The sequence below is a fragment of the Pristiophorus japonicus genome, chromosome 23 (genome assembly GCF_044704955.1).
Source record: "Pristiophorus japonicus isolate sPriJap1 chromosome 23, sPriJap1.hap1, whole genome shotgun sequence".
In the NCBI taxonomy this organism is placed as follows: domain Eukaryota; kingdom Metazoa; phylum Chordata; class Chondrichthyes; family Pristiophoridae; genus Pristiophorus; species Pristiophorus japonicus.
Window position 1 is genome coordinate 61,622,689 of NC_091999.1, and position 12,864 is coordinate 61,635,552.

Consider the following 12,864-nt stretch of genomic DNA (forward strand, 5'->3'; position numbering starts at 1 on the left):
CGAAACTTACATTCTACGAATGCCCTCCCAGAGAGGAGGATGTCAATCATATATTTGGGTAGAACAAAACGACAATGATTTTACATCAGAAATTGATATTGCCCGTGCATCACACATTTTGTATGTAGGTGCCCAACGGGCACAAAGCTCCAAATGTACCTGCAGATGCCGCGTGAACTCTCATCTCCTCTCTGTCAAAGAAAATCTCTCCACCTGTCGTCACTTTCTTGGCTTTCTATATGTGTATAACAGAAACATTGGAGCGCGTGTCTGTGTGTCAGTTAGGCCCCAGTTTTTGGGAATCATTCCAAGAGTTTGTGCTCTCTAGTGTGTCTGGAAGTGTTTGATGGGACAGTATAGAGTGAGCTTTAATCTGTATTTAACCAGTGCTGCTCCTGACCTGGGTGTGTTTGATGGGACGGTGTAGAGGGAGATTTATTCTATATTTAACCAGTGCTGTACCTGCCCTGGGAGGGTGTGGTGTGCAAGTGTAGATGGAGCTGTTCTCTGTATCTAACCCGTTCTGCACCTGCCCTGGGAGTTTTTGATGGGACAGTGCAGAGGGAGCTTTACTCTTTATCTAACCTGTGTTGTACCTGCCCTGAGAGTGTTTGTTAGGACAGTGTAGAGGGAGATTTGCTCTGACACATACTATACTGTATCGGACTATGGTGCATCAGAGGCCTGCTCTTTAATATAACCTGGCACGTGAAAGGCCATAATATTAGAGGAGACCGCCTGGTCACTGTGCAGTCATTCCGCCTCTGGTGCATGATGTCACAAGGCAGGGGAAAATGTGCCGTCACTCTGATGGGACACTAGGTGGCGCAGTGGCTCCTTAACCGAAGGGACTTGGATTCAAAAACATCAGGATAGGACGCGGGAAGAATAAATTTCATGGAAATAAAACAACGTGTGATAGGGAAATAGAACAGTGTGAAGGAGCCTTGGAGTAAAGAGTTCAGCAAAGTCCAAATTATTCCATTTGCCATTGCAGTTTTATTAACAATTTCACAGAGAACAATTTACAGAGAAGGTTTTCAAATGTTCACACAAATTGAATATAACAAATGAGCGTCACATTAATACCAGAACACAGTCGGTCTGAGCTGCCAGCTATTTGTACAACTCTAACAGACATCAGGGAGAGAGGAACAGATGTTCAACACCAAGGGAAGTGAATAATTGTGAATCATGAATGATAAAAGTGACTTATGTACACATGAGATATTCAAACAATTGTTTGACTCCGAGATACATTTACATTATAGCCACGGTTATCTCACACATTTCAAACAGAGAAATGAAAAAATTGAAGGCAATTTACTCCGGGAATCACCAAGAGGACATAATTTATTTTCAAGACACAGTTAACAACCAGAGGAGAAAAATCCACGGCGGCCGAAATTCAGTCAATCACTTGACCTGTAAAAGAGGGATAAAAGTTTGAAGCAGCGTTTTAGTGGTTTGGGGCATTAATTTCAGGGTTGTTATCAATGAAACATTTAGAGATTTGTCAAACCTCTTCAATCAACTCGAACTGAGTGCATTGAATCTTCTCACCTTCACCGGAGTGATGGCAGCGTTGTAGGAAATGTTCAGGAAGATCAAGATGATGAATGTGGAAGCGGTTGTCCAGATGTTGCTGCTCTCGTCCTCATACTCTTCACTCCAGATGTGGTCTGAGGAATCTACGGGATGTAGGGGAGGAAATATATTCAGATCGTTTGTTAACCCAAGATCTCATCTTATTATTACGTATTCTATTTTCTTTTTTTAAGGTGTTAGATTATTCTCTATTTTAATGTTCAATGTATGTCCTGTGTTAAGTTAATCACGCTCAGTAATCTATCTGTGTTTCTAATTCCACAGTCGTTCTTTCTTTATGATTCTTCTGTAGTCGGTTTTGGAAAATATGACAGTTTTCCTTCAATGTCACAGGCTAATTGATTTTGCATCAATTTCATAGGATTTACCATTCGGGAATAGTATGATGTAATATCGGGGGAACTATACTGAATGATATCGATTAATTTAACAATAGCTTCAGATAGCTAATTATTCGGAGACTGTCAAAGGGACAGGGTAAGACATCAGATGTGAGTTATAATCTGGATTAATTTGTGGTAGTCAAGGTTCTGAACATAATTAATTTGCATGAGTTTCCAACTAAGAACTTTGATTCAGTTTGCGTTCAGGACCAGAATATAGGAATGTTAGATATTATGGTATCAGAAATGATTTATTTAATACAATCGTTGCAGACTGTCTGTTCAAATAATTTATTTTAATTCTATATTCGTCTGTTACCTGACGTATTTTTTGCACTTTAGTGTTTGTGTTTGTGTGTATGACGATCTCTTCTTTTGGTGTTGTCTGTGTTTGTGTGTTGATGTATGTTGATATGTAAGTTTGAATGTTTTAATGTGTCATTCCATATATTTGTATTTATGTGTAAGTGTTTGTGTATTTTTGTAAGATTGTGTATGTTTACATGTAAGCCTTTACGTGTATATATGCAATTGTTTGTGGTTATGTTTAAATATGTCTATTCTTTGTAAGTACGTTCATGTGCGTGTTTTAATGTGTTTGTGTATGGTTATGTGTACGTGTTGTGTATGTTTATGGGTAACAATATGTGCAGTTATGTGTAACTGTGTGTGTTCGCATGTAAATGTGTGTGTGTGCTATGCGTTAGTTAATTTGTGTTGAATATGTGTTTATGCAAGTGAAAGTGTGTGTGTTTGTGTGTGTGTGTGTGTGTGTCAGTGCTTCTGTTTTATTTAAGGGTGTGTTTATTTTTGCTGTCATATTAATGGTGCTGTGGTTCTGACAATGACGGTGTGTATTATATTCTGGGTATGCGTAATATCTTGTGTCAGTGTGTCAATGTGTGTGTTTATGTGTAAGTCGCTGTGCGTTTATGTGTAAATCCGTGTTGTGTTTATGTGTAAGTGTGAACTTCCACAAAAACATACACTACTAACGTTTCCACGCATTCTTCCTCGCTCTGTGTAAATGTGTTCATTGTGAGACACAATGTGACATCAGCTGACGGAATGCAACAAATGAATCGATGGGCATCTCTCTCTGGTGACATTGAGGGGTACAATGATTTAACAATTGCCCTTTGCCCTCTCGCTTGTGCGGAAGTCGGATACATTGGGTTAACAATTGCAGATTCCCCTCACTATGCTGGGGTAGTGGGCGGGACAGTTAGTTAACAATTGCCCTTTCCCCTCTCTCTGGTGGGGGAGAGGGTTTACATCATCAAAGGCAGTCCCTCGCAATCAAGGAAGAATTGCTTCCACTCTTAGCCTGATTTCTTACGTGGCTGTACAGTCCAATAGGGAACCACAGTCTCTGTCACAGGTGGGAAAGACCGTGGTTGCGGGAAGGGGAAGATTTTACACGTTTGCCGCACGTTCCTTCCACTGCCTGCGCTTGATGTCTGAATGCTCTCGGCGACGAGACACGAGGGGCTCAGCGCCCTCCCGGATGTACTTCCTCCCTTCCTCCATTTAGGACGGTCTTTGGCCAGGGACTCTCAAGTGTCAGTGGGGATGTCGCACTTTATCAGGGAGGCTTTGTGGTCCCTTATAACGTTTCCCCTGCCCACCTTTGGCTCATTTGCCATGGGCGAGTTCCGAGTCGAGCGCTTGCTTTGGGAGTCTCGTGTCTGGCATGCAGACAATGTGGCCTGCCCAGAGCAGCTGATCAAGTGTGGTCAGTGCTTCGATGCTGGGATGTTGGCCTGCACGAGGACGCTAATTTTGGCGCGTCTGTCCTGCCAGGGAACTTGTAGAATCTTGCAGAGACGGAGTGAAGTTACAGTGCATTAACAATTGCCGTTTCCCCTCACTCTGGTGGGGCAGTGGGAAGCACAGTGGGTTCAGAATTGCCATTTCACCACTCTTTTGTATGGCAATGGTCTTACAGTGGATGAATAATTGCCCTTTCATCTCTCTCTGGTGGTGTAGTGGAAGGTACAGGGGGATAACAATTTCCATTTCACCTCTCTCTGGTGGGGCGATGGGAGATTCAGTTCGTGTTCGTGTGTGGACCTCATTTCAGATCCCAGAGTGTGCGATGCTGCCAAAAAAAATTGTCCCCAAATCTGAAGGGATGGACAACACGAGAAACAAGGGCACCGAAATATAAATGTACAGCATTTGTTTATCGGGAAATAGAACTATGCAGATTCTCTCAGTGGGACGAAAGTTGCTGAAATGACTTTGAGGTATCCTGTCATTAAAGAGCTTCTCTTTCTCTCCAACCTGTGGTGTATATGAGCTGAGAGCGCTGAATGTACCAGCTTTGGCCACAAGTCCGACAAATATTCTGCTTCAGATTAACAGCCCGCCCCTTGGCTAAAATAGGAAACAAAATTAATTGAGCGGCTGTGTGTGTAACTCACGATTGGAAGAAAAGGCCTTTATTGTTTTTTACTTAAGAACTGAAAGGCAATCGAGAGATTCTCATTGATAAGAATTGATGTTGTCCATCAGAGCAAGGGAAATGTTCACAAAACAGGGTTTACCTCTGAATTTATTGATGGTTCTGTTGGTGATTTTCAAGGAAATCGCTTCATGTCCCACCACACAGGAGTAAGAGGCGCCGCGGGCCCACTCCTCGGCTGCAATGGATAGCAGGCTGTACATGAAGAAGGAGCTGCTGCCATTCTCCGCCATCACCTCGGTGTTCTGGTAGTTGTCGGAACCACCGGCTTGTCCTTGACGGTCCATTTGACGAAGATCTCTCGGGTGGAGAATCCTCTCACTAAGCAGGTGAGGCTGACCAACCTCTGAGTAGAGACTTCTTCTGCCGAGGGCAGGAGGACAGACACGGCTGGTTCCCGTGGATCTTTCGCTGTAGAACAGTTACAATAAAGGCAAATGAACTGGACAGTTCCAGATACAATGGTGGGAGTTTTAATCTAATAAAGCAGGCGTATTGAGGGTGTGGGGGTGATTAAATTGGTAAAAATCGGCATCCCGACATCAACCCGACCACTCCTGGTTGTAATATTGTATTTGAATAATATATTTATAGGAGGCTGGAATCCTCTATTTTAACCTCCATTCGGTTTTTAACTGTAGCTGGTCCGGCTTGACACACTGTGTAAATCGCAACAGTTACAGCGATGCGGGGACGGCTGCACCCAGGTGGTTATTGCCCTTACACCTCCCTCCTGGATCCAGGTTCCCTGCCTAACCCACCCCCCGCGATCCGAGAGCTCCTCACTCGGATTCCAATCCTCCTCTGCTCCCGGCTGGCCTTTGAGACCACCACCAACTCGCTTTCTCTGTTTACATTCGCCAATGTCCCGTGGTTGTACGTCAGAGAAATATGCTCTTCGTTGACATTTAACGCTTTATTATTTCCCCTCTGGGGCCTCTCTGGTTTACCATCCCGCAGCAGAGTGAACATAATCTTTCTCTCTGAAATCTTGAAGGGTTGGAGTTGAATTTACTGCACAGATCAAGGAGATTTGGCCAACTGGTCTATGCTGGTGTGTATGTTCCACACATGCCTCTTCCTAGCTCACTTAATCTCATCCTAATAACATACCCTTCTATTCCTTTCTCGCTCATGGACTTATCCAGTTTCCCCTAAAATACATAACATCAGGTCCCAGAGTGCTGAGTTCGTGGAATTACCAAACTGAATGATCAGAGTAGCCCATTAAACACTTTAAATAATGAATTGGCCCTTGCACATGCAGCAGAAATAGTCACAGTATCTGACTTATTGCAACAATCTCCGCGCTATCCCTTTTCCTTGTGGATGGAATCTCTGATAGGAGTGGTATATCCTGATGGCTCACCATCCAGTAGAACTTATCCCCACTCAGCCAGTCTTGTGTCGAGATGTTTAAGTTGCTGATTACGCTGCTGGGATCCTCTCCGTGTTAGACGGCAATCTCTGATTTCAAAGCCTCCTTTTCTCAGGTCCAGGACACGGTGAGCACAGAAGGAGCATCAGACACGACGCAGTTTAAGGTCACCGTCGCTCCAGTAAGTCCTGTGCCAGTAACTGTGGGCGAAGAGTGATTTTTGAATCGCTGCATGGGACATCCACTGCAAAACAGGAATGAAAGTCAGGAAAAGCTGCATCTTCAGAATCCGGACACCAATTTTTAGCCTTAACTCGTTCAAGGGGGATAAATCACTTTTGAGATATCAACCTCACGCTGCTGCTTTAACACCGGCGTTATTGGAAGGACAATGTATTGGCAACGATTCCGGGAGATCTGTAACATTTCCTGTGTATTTGAAGCCAGAGCCACCTGTAATGGGCTGTGAAGCAAATAACCGGCGTAAAACGGGAATACATTGTGGTGCTATTGTGTTAGGCACTGAAGAGCGCTCATCCTGAAATTCCTTGCTGCTTCAACATTCAGGAAGGATAGAATAAAAGGAAAAGGAGGTGGGGTAGCATTGCTGGTTAAGGAGGAGATTAAGGCAATAGTTAGGAAGGACATTAGCTTGGATGATGTGGAATCTATATGGGTAGAGCTGCAGAACACCAAAGGGCAAAAAACGTTAGTGGGAGTTGTGTACAGACCTCCAAACAGTAGTAGTGATGTTGGGGAGGGCATCAAACAGGAAATTAGGGGTGCGTGCAATAAAGGTGCAGCAGTTATAATGGGTGACTTTAATATGCACATAGATTGGGCTAACCAAACTGGAAGCAATACGGTGGAGGAGGATTTTATGGAGTGCATAAGAGATGGTTTTTTAGACCAATAAGTCGAGGAACCAACTAGCGGGGAGGCCATCTTCGACTGGGTGTTATGTAATGAGAGAGGATTAATTAGCAATCTCGTTGTGCGAGGCCCCTTGGGGAAGAGTGACCATAATATGGTGGAATTCTGCATTGGGATGGAGAATGAAACAGTTAATTCAGAGACCATGGTCCAGAAGTTAAAGAAGGCTAACTTTGAAGGTATGAGGCGTGAATTGGCTGGGATGGATTGGCGAATGATACTTAAGGGGTTGACTGTGGATGGGCAATGGCAGACATTTAGAGATCGCATGGATGAACTACAACAATTGTACATTCCTGTCTGGCATAAAAGTAAAAAAGGGAAGGTGGCTCAACCGTGGCTATCAAGGGAAATCAGGGATAGTATTAAAGCCAACGATGTGGCATACAAATTGGCCAGAAATAGCAGCGAACCTGGGGACTGGGAGAAATTTAGAACTCAGCAGAGGAGGACAAAGGGTTTGATTGGGGCAGGGAAAATGGAATATGAGAAGAAGCTTGCAGGGAACATTAAGACGGATTGCAAAAGTTTCTATAGATATGTAAAGCGAAAAAGGTTAGTAAAGACAAACGTAGGTCCCCTGCAGTCAGAATCAGGGGAAGTCATAACGGGGAACAAAGAAATGGCGGACCAATTGAACAAGTACTTTGGTTCGGTATTCACGAAGGAGGACACGAACAATCTTCCGGTTATAAAAGGGGTCGGGGCGTCTATTAAGGAGGAGGAACTGAGGGAAATCCTTATTAGCCGCGAAATTATGTTGGGGAAATTGATGGGATTGAAGGCCGATAAATCCCCAGGACCTGATGGACAGCATCCAGAGTACTTAAGGAGGTGGCCTTGGAAATAGTGGATGCGTTGACAGTCATTTTCCAACATTCCATTGACTCTGGATCAGTTCCGATGGAGTGGAGGGTAGCCAATGTAACCCCACTTTTTAAAAAAGGAGGGAGAGAGAAAACAGGGAATTATAGAGCGGTCAGCCTGACATCGGTAGTGGGTAAAATGATGGAATCAATTATTAAGGATGTCATAGCAGTGCATTTGGAAAGAGGTGACATGATAGGTCCAAGTCACCATGGATTTGTGAAAGGGAAATCATGCTTGACAAATCTTTTGGAATTTTTTGAGGATGTTTCCAGTAGAGTGGATAAGGGAGAACCAGTTGATGTGGTATATTTGGACTTTCAGAAGGCGTTCGACAAGGTCCCACACAAGAGATTGATGTGCAAAGTTAGAGCACATGGGATTGGGGGTAGTGTACTGACATGGATTGAGAACTGGTTGTCAAACAGGAAGCAAAGTGTAGGAGTAAATGGGTACTTTTCAGAATGGCAGGCAGTGACTAGTGGGGTACCTCAAGGTTCTGTGCTGGGGCCCCAGCTGTTTACACTGTACATTAATGATTTAGATTAGGGTATAAATGTAGTATCTCCAAATTTGCGGATGACACTCAGTTGGGTGCCAGTGTGAGCTGCGAGGAGGATGCTGTGAGGCTGCAGAGCGACTTGGATAGGTTAGGTGAGTGGGCAAATGCATGGCAGATGAAGTATAATGTGGATAAATGTGAGGTTATCCACTTTGGTGGTAAAAACAGAGAGACAGACTATTATCTGAATGGTGACAGATTAGGAAAAGGGGAGGTGCAAAGAGACCTGGGTGTCATGATACATCAGTCATTGAAGGTTGGCATGCAGGTTCAGCAGGCGGTTAAGAAAGCAAATGGAATGTTGGCCTTCATAGCAAGGGGATTTGAGTACAGGGGCAGGGAGGTGTTGCTACAGTTGTACAGGGCATTGTTGAGGCCACACCTGGAGTATTGTGTACAGTTTTGGTCTCCTAACCTGAGGAAGGACATTCTTGCTATTGAGGGAGTGCAGCGAAGGTTCACCAGACTGATTACCGGGATGGCGGGACTGACCTATCAAGAAAGATTGGATCAACTGGGCTTGTATTCACTGGAGTTCAGAAGAATGAGAGGGGACCTCATAGAAACATTTAAAATTCTGACGGGGTTAGACAGTTTAGATGCAGGAAGAATGTTCCCAATGTTGGGGAAGTCCAGAACCAGAGGTCACAGTCTAAGGATAAGGGGTAAGCCATTTAGGACCGAGATGCGGAGGAACCTCTTCACCCAGAGAGTGGTGAACCTGTGGAATTCTCTACCCACAGAAAGTTGTTGAGGCCAATTCACTAAATATATTCAAAAAGGAGTTAGATGAGGTCCTTACTACTAGGGGGATCAAGGGGTATGGCGAGAAAGCAGAAATGGGGTACTGAGGTTGAATGTTCAGCCATGAACTCATTGAATGGCGGTGCAGGCTAGAAGGGCCGAATGGCCTACTCCTGCACCTATTTTCTATGTTTCTATGTTTCTATGTTTACACCCATCTGTAGATCCTTGCATCCGAACGCATCTCCGCTGGTTATAATAGTATAACCCAAATAGCCCGAAGGTCTAGAGGTCTACACCAGCATTACTCTGGTTCAAAACAAGTGTCAAATTAATTTCAGGATTTATGGGACAGCAGGAAACAAAGTTATGTTTCTGGTCACATGCTGTGATCTTTATTGCGGTGAAAATGGCAGGAACCAGTCACAGCCCCCGTCAGAGGAGAAGTTCAAGGTCGGGAGAATGGAGTTCCAAAGGGTCTTTTGTGGTGGGGCATCATTTGTAATGATGTGATGTAGTTTGTTAATTTCTGTCATTACTGAACATTTATCATGTCTGGTGAGAGAGAGTCAGAGTTAAATATGATCTCAGGGCATTAATAGCAACATAGGAACAGGAGGAGGCCATTCAGCCCATCCATCCTGTCCCGCAATCCAGTTAGATCAGGGCTGATCTACAGTCAACACCATATTCACGCCTTAGTTCTGTAACACTTGATAATCTTGCCTAACAAAAATCTATCAATCTCAGTTTTCAATTGAAACCAAACTTCAGCAGCTTTTGAAGAGGGAAATCCAGACTTCCTGTGAAGAAATCCTTCCTGACATCACTTCCGCACGATCTCGCTCTAATTTTAAGATTCTGCTATTTGTTCTGGACTTTTCCATCAAAGGAAATAATTGTTCTATATCTACTTGATCAATTGTATTTATCTACTTGAACACCTCAATTGTATCACCTCTTAATATTCTCTACTCGTCTCCTCATCACTTTATTTTATTAGCTCCGGTATCATTCGGATAAACCTGCACTTTACCGCCTCCATGACCAGTATATCCTTCCTGAAGTGCGGAGCCCAGAATTGGGCTCAGTGCTCTGAATAGGGTAGATGCCCATTCCAACAGTGGGTTCCTGGACAGTTAGCAGTAAAGGGTTCCAGACTCTGACTGCCGCTCCGTATATGATCAGCCAACTCAGGATAAACATGAGAATACGGGCACGTCACTCACTGCCTGAAATCAGAGCAGGGGGAAAGCTTCGTTGGCGAGTTTATTAAATACTGAACAATGAGGAATCCTGAACCAGAAGATCGTGGGTTGAAGTCCCACTCCAGATACTTGATCACAAAATGTAAGATGAATTTCCCAGTGCAGTACTGGGGGCGTGGTGCACTATCGGAGGTGCCGTCTTTCGGATCACGTGTTAAACCGCGGATCCGTCTGGCCTCTTCGGTGGATGTAAATGATTCCCTGGAACTATTTCAATGAAAAGCCGAGGACTTTTCCTTAGTGGCCTGGGAATATTTATAGCTCAAAAAACACCACTAAGCAAAATATAATCTGGTCATTATCACACTGCTGTTTGTGGGAGATTGCTGTGCAGTAAATGATTGCTGCACGTTGTACATTACAACTGTGACCACATTTCACAACTTAATTCATTGGCTGGCAAGCGATTTGGTTCAGACTAAGGTCGCTGAAGGCGCTGTTTCAAGGCAAGTTTGTAATCACAAGACTACACAAACTGCATGATTGGAAATTAGGAATAGTTCGGTGCTTTTTACTAATTTCAATAAAAGTCCTGACTGAGATCAGCGCTCAGAATGGTCTGTAACCTCTCGGGATTGTGCTTCTTACCCTGAGATCTGGTGAAGTTACGGCTTTGCGTGACCACTTCATGAGTGACCTGGCAGGTGTAGACCGAGCCGGTGAACCATTCCTCGGTGGGGACTGTCAGCCGACTGGCCGCCGAGAAGTTCCCGTTCACCTCAAAGACGGGAGAGGTGACGGAGCCCGAATCCAGGAGTTGTCCACTCTCCAGCCAATTCACGGTCAGTGACTTTGGCCGGAAATCGATGATTGAACACACGGCGCTTGCATATCTGCTGCTGGTGATTTGTTCAGTAGAACTCAGCGTGAGGAGAACAGTTGGAGGAATGATGTCGCGTTCAGGATCTTCAAGAGAAGACAAATTATTGACATTGCTTGCAAAATCAATCATTAAGAAATGCAAAGTGTCCTTATATTTTAACAGGTTCCTCGCTGTCAGACTAACACTAACCTGGCATTTACAGAGAGCAGAATTGTGCACAGTATTCTCAGTGTAATCTGCAGACCAGAACGTTACTCAGTATTCCAAGAGTGATTAGGAGACCAGAACTGTAAACAATATTCTTGGTATGATATGGAGACCTGAACTGTGGACAGTATTCTAAATGTGATATGGAAACCAGAACTGTGCATAATATTCTAAGTATGATAGAGAGACCAGAATTATACACAGTATTTTAATTGTGATATGGGAGACCAGAACGGTGCACAGTATTTTAAGTGCGATAGGGAGACCAGAACTATACACAGTACTCTCAGTGTGATCTGGAGAACAGAACTGTACACAGCATTCTAAGTGTAATATGGAGAGCAGAACTGTACACAGCACTCTAAGTGTCGTCTAACCAAATTTCTGTACAAGTTGAACATACCTTCTCATCTTATCACAGTTTGCCCTGTATCCCACATCACTAACCTGGCATTGTGATGGCCCAGACCGACACACCACGTCAAACCTCGCAGTAGATGGTGCTGCTGCACACCTCTGACTCGCTGATGGTTAACCGGCTCTTTATCTTTCTTCCAGGAAAGGCTGGTGATTTTATCTTTCTTCCAGGAAAAGCTGGTGATTTTGGGGGAGTAGTCCATCGCCAAACAGCGGAAGCAGTTTCTCCCTACTCAGCGCACTATGATCTGGGCTCTATTCCATCCTATTGAATGGACGTCTCTTGAGTTTCCTCCTTCCTCCCACTCAATAAATAATCCGAATTAAATACCATTCCAAAATCCGGTTAATTGGAAGTTTCTCCTTAAAACGGTCCATTTCAATTCTCATTGTTGTTCTTGTTATATAACAATGACCTGGACTTGGTTATAGGGATTCCATCTCGAAGTTCGAAGATGAAGCAAAACCTGGCAACGTAGCCAATAGTGAGCATGATAGTAACAGACTTGAAGAGGAATCAGAGAGACGAGTGAAATGGGCCGGGACATGGCAGTGCAATTTAATGCGGATAATTGAGAAGCGGTATACTTTGGGTGGAACATGGAGAGGCAGTATCATCTAAATAGTATTGTTTTGAGGGGATACAAAAACAAAAATATCTGGATATTGCCCCCGTGTCAATATTACTAAAAATGTTCGTAAATGCTCACTGAAAGCCGATGTGTATGTGTTTGTATGTGGGGTTGGGGTTGAAGCCCAGATTCTCACAGAGACAGAATCCAGGTTCTCACAGGACCAGGATAGCCGAGTGGTTGAGGCGTTGGCCTTAAAATTCAATGGTTTTCCCCGCGTGGGTTCGTACCCCACTCATGGTATCTCTTTAATTTAACACGGATTTGCTCCCATTCTGATCAATGAGTCCGGTTTTTCATCGGTTGAATCAGCAATTTTCTTTAACAATGTGACACTCTGAACCGATAATGAAATGAAATTGTGAAATGTATCTGTGTCGTTCGGTCTCTGCCTCTCTCTCTCTCTTCAGAGAGTTTTGTATGTTTGTGTCTTTGTCTCTCTCAGTCTGACTCACTCTGTCTGTCCCCGTTTCCCTGTTTGTCTCTGTCTCTCAATCTGTCTCTTTCTCATGGTGCCACGTCTGTTCCAATGGGATTCTCTCAGACTCCTTGTCTGACTGGCTCTCTCTTTCCCA